The sequence below is a fragment of the Galeopterus variegatus genome, unplaced genomic scaffold (genome assembly GCF_000696425.1).
Source record: "Galeopterus variegatus unplaced genomic scaffold, G_variegatus-3.0.2 Scaffold5113, whole genome shotgun sequence".
NCBI lineage: Eukaryota > Metazoa > Chordata > Mammalia > Dermoptera > Cynocephalidae > Galeopterus > Galeopterus variegatus.
Genome location: NW_007731224.1, coordinates 14,137 through 23,026, shown reverse-complemented (window position 1 = coordinate 23,026; position 8,890 = coordinate 14,137). Strand labels below are relative to the sequence as shown.

Genomic DNA, 8,890 nt, shown 5'->3' with positions numbered 1-8,890 from the left:
CCATAACAAAATAAAAATAGGTTGCCCCACAGGGCAAGTGTTATGAGGTATTAGCCTATTAATCAGTCAATTTTTTGAGCTATACAGATGATAAGCACCCTCAACGAGATAGAGCAAAAATGAGAAATAACTATCATGAGACAGAAGAGAGGGACATTCTGGAGTTTCTGAAGAGGAAGAAAACAAAAGAGGCAGGGGCACCTGGTGGGAAGGTCAGGGGTACCGAAAATCACCTTTGCTGATTTCACAATTTCATCCATGTTCCTCTTGATCCTTGTTGGTCACCAATGAAGAGAACTGTCATAAGTGAGTCATTCTCAAGTGGAGCTACTAAATCTGGACTTTTAAGAGACAATTCACTGAAATTTCTAGTGAATCATTCACGTAAGGCCAAACTATACTGGAGAGTCTTATGTGTAATTCTTCTTGTGCAATCAATACATACTGACTTACAGAAGAATTTGTTTTCTGGAACAGAAATTATAAATGATTTTATAACTATTACCACTAGCAAATTAACCATTTGTTTTTTAATAGGTAAACTTTTCTGCAGAACTATTTATTCTGCCATATTGTTATGACTAAACATTTCTACAGAACAGAAACATAAATATATGGTAGATACAAAGGTTATGAGCACACACAACTGGAGCCAGACTGCCTGGGTTTGAAGCCTTGCCCTGATGCTAACTTGCTGTGTGACCTTGGAAAAATTGCTTTTAACATCTCTGTGTCTTGGTTTCCTCATGTATAAAATTAAGATACCTCCAGTACTGCCCCTAGTACCAGCACAAAACAGAACACAAATAATATTTGTTAATAAATAAATATATAAAACCTTAGTTATCTCATTACTGTGAATATTTTAAACATGCATATGTATTACTTATGACATTAAAGAATAAAAGTGTTAAACAATCCTGCTGAAAGTAAAATTGTAATTAAGTAAAAATCACGAAGGAAGAAATTACAAATTCTGTGATTTCTACTTGTACTCATGAGGGATAAATTTAAAATCCAAGAGCAAATGAAGATAACCCATAACCAAAAGGCAGTGATGCCCCAAAGATCTGTCTTCCCAGTTAATATCTGACAGCATATATCATCAAATATGAAATATCAGTTTTACTGAGGTTCAAATTATACTTCTTTTTTGAAGATGAACTCAATTATGATAAGCCAGGTCCTTATTTTAAAAATAACTGAAAAATGGGGATGATCAGCTTTTCACGAGCTTCCAAATATATTAATCATTCACCAAATTACTCAAGAGTGATTAAAAAAATGTCANTCAAATACAGAGATGTTTCATTTACCCAGCACCAACCATATATGATTGTTTCACAGACTCGACTTTCCAAATAACCTAAACCTTTCTTTCCATATAGTGTTGAAACATTTTCATGGGCATTTTCCCAAAATGTATTCAATTCTTCCTTGCTTTCTTACACATAGCAGGCATTTCTTGATTAAATTTTATGTTAGATAATCTAACTTTTAAATGATCTGGGGTCATCATTACCAAAATTATTACTCTGTGTTATAAAACAGGAACACCTTCAGGAATTTTTTAGGTTTGGAAAGCTGTCTGTGTTACTAACGGCTTTGAACTACAGTGAATCTTCATTTCTTGGAAGGCAGCTATGCTCACCAGTATACGACCAACGCCGCCCAAATCTTCATTTCTTATTAGAAGGACGAGGGTAGAGAAGGAGTTGAGACTGAACTTCCACTTCAGAACCACCGGGTTCTTATTTTACAGGCCCCTAAATAATCACTTGCATCCCCCTTGGGTTGTATAGGGGCTTTAGAAGCTAATTCTCAGACACATGCACTTACATCCTAACCCAGGAAGAAACTCTCCAGAAGTGGGAGGGAACAGAAGGATCTTGCTGGGCAAGGAGGACATCAAAGAATTTGACACCACCAGCTTCCAAGCCTAGCTCATTGGCCTCAGCCATCAAAGTATGAACCTCGAGGTGCAAGAAAGTAAAAAGGTAGAATTTCTTAAGTGCTGTGCTATTGAAGCTCAACATGAAGAACTTAAAGTACTGTGAAACTTTGGAGTAATCGATGGCATAACAGCAGTAGTAGGCCAAGGGCAAGTGCTGCAGGTCTTTGAAGGACAGACCCAAATGCACAGGGATGGGGTGGGGACATCAGTGTTTCAATTCTTGGTACAGGGTTAGCCAAGTATTTTATTTACATCTCGGCTTTAAGTAATTTTTCTTGTGACTCGGGAAGTAAGGATTATATTTATTTTCATCTACTCTGAAAGTGAAACTCCTAGCTTTTATTTTTAAGGAACTCACTATATTTGCCACTAGCACCTCTTCCTCCCCCTTGCAGGTTGTTGCTTCTAATTTGTTATGGCCTGGGAAGACACAATCTAAGCTTTCTAACATGGGATTTACAATAAAAGTAATATTTGCCTAACGGGTTTGCCCATGAAAAGCACATGGGCTTCAGGCAATAGACATTGCTACATCTATTTTAGGATGTAAGAGAATTTTAAACTTGATTCCTAGTCCTTAATGTGTTCTAGGATGTTGTATTAGTCTGTTTGGGTTGCTAATAACAAAATTCTTGGAACTGAGTGATTTATAAAGAAAATGAAATTTATTGCTTACCGTTTCTGAGGCTGGGAGGTCCAAAGTCCATCTGGTGGTGGTGACAGTGAACCAGACGTCTCACATTGCAAGATGGTGGAAGCAGAGAGAGCAGAGAGAGCAAGAGAGAGAGACAGACTTTGCTCTTCTTTTAAAGCCCTCAGAACCACGCCCCTGACCATCATTTTTAATCCATTCACTACTGCAGGGTCCTACAATCTAATCACCTCTTCAAGTCTCCAGCTTTCAATTACCATAACAGGATTTCCCACCCTCTGAACAGTCACAGTGGGGGCTAAGTTTCTCATACATAAAATTTGGAAGACAATTCAAGCCTCAGTGAGTTTTGGGGGAACATAATTCAATCCACTACAGATGGCTAAGGTTGCAAAATAAATTACCTTGAGATAAATAAGTTGCTATCATAAATGGATGCAGAGCCCCTGAAGTCACTAGCTTAGCACTGATCTGATGCACAGTAGTCAAGAATTGGATCATAATGAACGCCTTCTGAGAAGTCTCATAACTTGGAAAATTGAGTACAGTTGGATGACTGGTCTATAACACATGTCCTCCGATGATTTACTTGAAATTAAATTCTATGAGAGAAGCAAACCTACCTAAAATGCCTTCTTTTTTTATTCTTAAAATTTTCCATGTGGAAAAAGAAAGAGTTGTTTTGAGCTCTGCCTATGACCCTTCAGGTTTTCCATTACCAGCTAAGTATTCCAATGCCTTCATAGTGTAACTTTTATAAAGAGGTATAAGTAAAATAAAAACAGAAATAAAAACTAGATTAATAATCTCAGAGAAATACACAATAATCTCAAAAGAATGACTTCCTTTTTTAGACCCACGAGAACAGTAGTATGGGGCTCCTCCTAGTGCAGATCAGAAATTGTAATTATGTCTAGATGGAGAGAGAGAGTTGCTATGATATTCTCAGCAGCTTTGGGGTATTTGGTGTTGGTTATTTTAATCGCAATCTTCTACTAACAAACAACTAGAAAGAATGAGGGGTCTGTGTGCATCCCCAGCTATTTGCCATCTACTCTTAACATTATATTTGAAATCATGCTTCAAGGATAGGTAAGCCTCAAATTTGGTAGTTCTATATGTCTTTATTCTTATTTATATCTTTGAGGCATGGCGCTAATGCCCATTCCCACCTTTTCAAAGCTCTTTTTTCATACCGAGCTTCCATACCAATTTCTTAACTTGGACCAGTAGCCCTTTACTAACTTCTGTCCTTTCTATTTCCAGCTTTATATTTCAGGTGTTTATTCCTCATTGCTGGGTTATTGAAGCAGTTTCATAACTATTCTTCATTTTGTCTCTTTCCCACCTCCAATCATCCAATTTGCCAATTTCATATTAATCTTCTTTAAAAAGCTTTTTCAAATTTGCTCAAAAACTGTCAGCCTATCCACATGATAAAACTATCTCCTTAACTCTTTCTAAGTTCCTCTCTCCAACCTTATCTTCTTGTTTCTCTGTCTGCCATTCCTTTCACCCTAGCTAAAACTGCAGATTGTCTGTCTCAGTGACATCTTGCCCTTCTCAGTGACTTCCCCTACACTCCTACATCATCTTACCCACCCTTCCTTCAAGGCCCAAGACAATTCCCATCTTCTCCTTAACGTGGAAGTTGGGAAAGAGGCAGGAGAATAAAAATAAAGATGAGAGAGATTCTGTCCCATTCCATTATTGCTTCTGCAGAATTGATAGTATTAACATAACAGGCAATGTTTTTTGAGCCTTCTTTAATTGTTTAGGTTTTATTTTTCTTCAAGACAGTGCTTATTATTTTTTGCAAGAGACACAGTATCTACCAGAAATGCAATGCTTTTTGTGAGATGGCTAGCTCAGGGATGGAAGATAACCTCTATAGAAAAACTGGATTATACAAATTATGAAGAATCGCTTCTCTGCCCCTTTGAAACTAGCCTTCTAGTCCAACTTCACAGTATTGGAGGGACACGAAGAGTTAGAGAGACTCATGGACTAATTAATATCCCTTTACAGGCTGGAAGCCTTCTGCACCAACCAAAGATCTTGTTGCAGGGAATGTAATCCAACTAGCTTGAGTAGACAGAATTTTATTACAGGATAGTAAGCAGTTATAGAAGCTCCCAACCACACCACAAGAATGTTCAAGAGGAAATCTTGCTGCTGCTTCTGCTGCCACCCTGTGCTGAACAGCAGCAGCACAGAAGCACCACACGCCCTTGCTGCCATGCCTGCACCTCCATTCCATGCACTCCAAGTCTGATGACTAAATCTGTTTGGCAGAACCTAAAGCACAGGTAGGGGGTCTAGCGACAAAGGAGTCCTGAAAAGGTGCCTTGTGAGTTTCCAGTTTCTAGAATACAGGAAGATATTGTAGAGTGGGAGGAGAATGGGCATCAAGTGGGCCAAACTGCAGTATTTGTCCCAAGGTCCTCAACACACAGTGAACAATTCTGCTTCTCTTGTGGATAAAAAACTGCATAATGAGAGGCCATTTAGAGACCTAATTATGTGTGTAGACCCTAGAGCAAGACTGCCAAGGTTCAGGTCACATCTCGGATACTCACTACCTATGTGACCTTGGGCAGTTACTTATTCTGTGCATTTATTTTGCCTATGAAGAGGGATTAGTTGCAATTCTCTCCTCCCCAGGCTGGTGTGAGTATTAAAGTGCATTAAAATGTAAAGTGCTTGGAACACTGCTTGTCACATACTGAAAACTCAACAAATGTTAGTTACAATTATGTAATATGGCATTATATAATATAAACTATATTATAGGAAATTGTGGGGTTTTAACAACTTATGCAAGCTGTACTAAGATTTGTGTGTACCTTTACCAGAAGACAGTTTATACGAATTGCAACAAATGGAACACATGATATTTGCAGAGCACCAATGAGAATTTTTTCTCTGAGTTTTTTCCAGGTTGCTTTTGTAATGTGGCTGTTACAGAATGGAAAGGAACTTGTCATTAATCTGCCTCAGGTTAGGTAATTGTCACAGTCTGTAACTGCTGTCCCAGGGAAAGTAGTGAAAGCTTTCCGGAGTTGTGCAATCCTGCCCCAGGGTGTTTACTTTTTGAGTTTTGAACAAAACCCTCTATTTCCATCTCTGAAAGACTGGAACTAGTGTGGAAAATANGAGCTGTTATTATGCCAACTCTGTCATTCTATAGCTTTATGGGTGATTTTTTTCTTTTTTTTAATCTTAAATGCTACATGATAAAAGAATTCTGTGGAGGGACAGCACTGACTTGGCTTGTGTGATTTATGGGTTCAGACCGTTTAGGTAAAGAGTATAAGGTAAAGGAAGATGATTCCTACATGGTATTAAAAATCCAGTTATATCTTGCTGGCTCCCGAGGTCCTCGCTGGAGGGAGAGGGTCAGAGCTCGGGTGCAGCCAATCGCGGGCAACACTGCTACTTACCAGAGCAGAATGGGCTGTAGTTCAGTGAAATAGGAAAGCTGCAAAACACCGTGGAGTGCTCCCGTGTGAATAAAAAGAGGGGGAAAAAAGTTTCTCATGTCGCCGCTGCACGACGTCGGGCCGGCGCCGGGGTGGGGTCTGCGCTCTGCCGAGCTGCCGCGCGCTGGACTTTATTGTGCCGCAACAAGCCCCTGTTCCCATTGTTTGTGTTTGTGTTTGTGTTTTTTTTTTCTTCCAAAATATGGCAAAGGTTCAGGTGAACAATGTAGTGGTCTGGATAACCCTTCTCCTTTCTACAACCCGTTCCAGTTCGAGATCACCTTCGAGTGCATCGAGGACCTGTCTGAAGACCTGGAATGGAAAATTATCTATGTGGGCTCTGCAGAAAGTGAAGAATACGATCAAGGTTTAGACTCTGTTTTAGTGGGTCCTGTTCCAGCAGGAAAGCATGTGTTTGTATTTCAGGCAGATGCACCTAATCCGGGACTCATTCCAGATGCAGATGCAGTAGGTGTAACAGTTGTGCTAATAATTACTTGCACCTATACAGGTCAAGAATTTATTAGAGTTGGCTATTATGTAAATAACGAATATACCGAGACAGAATTCAGGGAAAATCTGCCAGTAAAAGCAGACTTTTCGAAGCTTCAAAGGAACATTTTGGCATCTAATCCTAGGGTCACAAGATTCCACATTAACTGGGAAGATAACACAGAAAAACTGGAAGACGCGGAGAGCAGTAATCCAAATTTACAGTCACTTCTTTCAACAGATACATTACCTTCAGCAGCAAAGGGATGGTCCACGTCAGAAAACTCACTAAATGTCACGTTAGAATCCCACATGGACTGCATGTGACCACCTGCCATCCCTTTAGTACAAATTAAGCTATAAAAAAACACACAGAACTATTTCCCTGAAATTCCATAAGTACCTAGTCAAGACACAATGTGAAGAATTTGTTTTAAAACATCCTGTAGAAAGTATAAGAAAACCAGTATTTGATCAAATTGTGAAATAGAAATACAACTATTTTTAAGTAATTTTTTCTCTAATGTGTTATTTTGTTTGTTCTCCAATTAATCTGATTAAAGCATATATATTATTGTCAAAAAAAAAATCCGGTTATATATCTGTCTCTCCCACCAGACTGAGCGATGTGAAGCCTGAGTTTCAGTCTTAATCATCTTTTTATCCTCTTTTTTTAAATGTATTTTTTAATTGACATGTATTGATTGTACATATTTACAGTTATATTTCAATATATTTATAAAATGTGATGATCAAATCAGGATAATTAAAATATTTTTCATCACTAAATTTATCATTTGTGATGAGAACATTTGAGCTCATCTCTTCTAGCCAATTGAAAACACTAATCTTTTGGCCAAAAGCGTTTAGTACAAGCTGAACTTCTAAGCTCTATAGAGTAAATTAATGGTTAGCTCCCTTTGTTTTTATCAAACATGTGCAAGATAATCCCGATAGATTTGTGAGCACTGCATAAATTTCTTCATAATGCAGTATTTCAAATGATGCAATGACAAGGACACACATCTGGTTTACATACGATGCTTCATTTTAATGCAATCTTGTAGCTGCCTAGAGGATGCAATACATGTCATCGATAATACATTTCCAAATTAATACAGCATGGCCTATTACAGGCATTGAAAATAAATTTAGATGTACGGAAACCAGTGGTATTAACTATGTAAAGTGCATGGAAGTTTTACATGAAGAAATTTAAAAACACCTTTCATGCTATAACCTAATTAAAATACTGATCAACAGTGTTCTTGCCTCATTACACAGGCAACTCAAGGGATGACAACTGCCTTTATGATCATTTATTATTAACAATGAAAAAACATGACTTCCATTAAAATAGACACCTTGAAATGAAGTGAACATGCTCTCCAGAGATATGGTTATCAATCTTTCCTTCCCATACTCTTCAAGTTTCCCTCCTCCCTGCTCTTCCAGGCATCCAAGAAAAAAATAAATAACGTTAAAGGAGCATTAAAGATCTTCCTTCCATGTAAGCCCAGTATTCTTCCTCCCCAGAGTTACTACAGATGCACAAAAACAGAATAGCTAAGAGTTAAGACTTTGGATGTTAGCTGTCAGAGGTTCAGACCATTTCTCTCTACTTACTTGGGTAAGTTATTTAATATGCATTAGACATAGACTTCTCATATACAGAGTTGATATTACCCAATTCCCAGGATAGGTACAAACATTTATTGGGGTTACATTACAGAGCTCCTAGCACAGTGCCTAGTATAGAAAGCACCCCCACCATCCTCCTCTCCAACTGCTGTGGATTGATTGAATTGTGTCCCCCTAAGTTCATATATTAGAAGCTTAATCCCTACTGTAACTCTTGAAGGTAAGAAATCCTATTATGGTATTTGAAAGGTGGGGCCTTGAAGAGGTGATTAGATTGTAGGACCATGCCTAGTGAATAGATTAATAATGGTTGCTGGGTGCATGGTTCTGAGGGCTTTAAATGGAGAGCACATGAGAGTCTCTCTCTCTCTGCTCTGCCATTCTTGCCATGTGACACCCTGCATTGCTGTAGGGTCACCTCACCAGATGTGTTCCCTGGACTTTGGACTTCACAGCCTCAGAAACTGTAAGCAATATATTTCGTTTTCTTACAAATTATCCAATTCCAGGTATTGTTATAAACAACAGAAACGGACTAATATACCCCCCCCCCCAAAAAAAAAAACTCCAACAAACAAACAAACCAAAAAACAGTATAGCTGTCAGACCTGGATAGGAGAATTTGTAGTTGAGAAGAAAATACCCGACTTCCAGGGCCCTCTGGCAGAG

General features: G+C 38.5%; 1 pseudogene; it reads left to right on the top strand.

Annotated features, from left to right (window-relative positions):
• Window positions 1–6,290: 6,290 nt before the first annotated feature.
• Window positions 6,291–7,014, top strand: LOC103604385 (annotated as a pseudogene).
• Window positions 7,015–8,890: the final 1,876 nt, after the last annotated feature.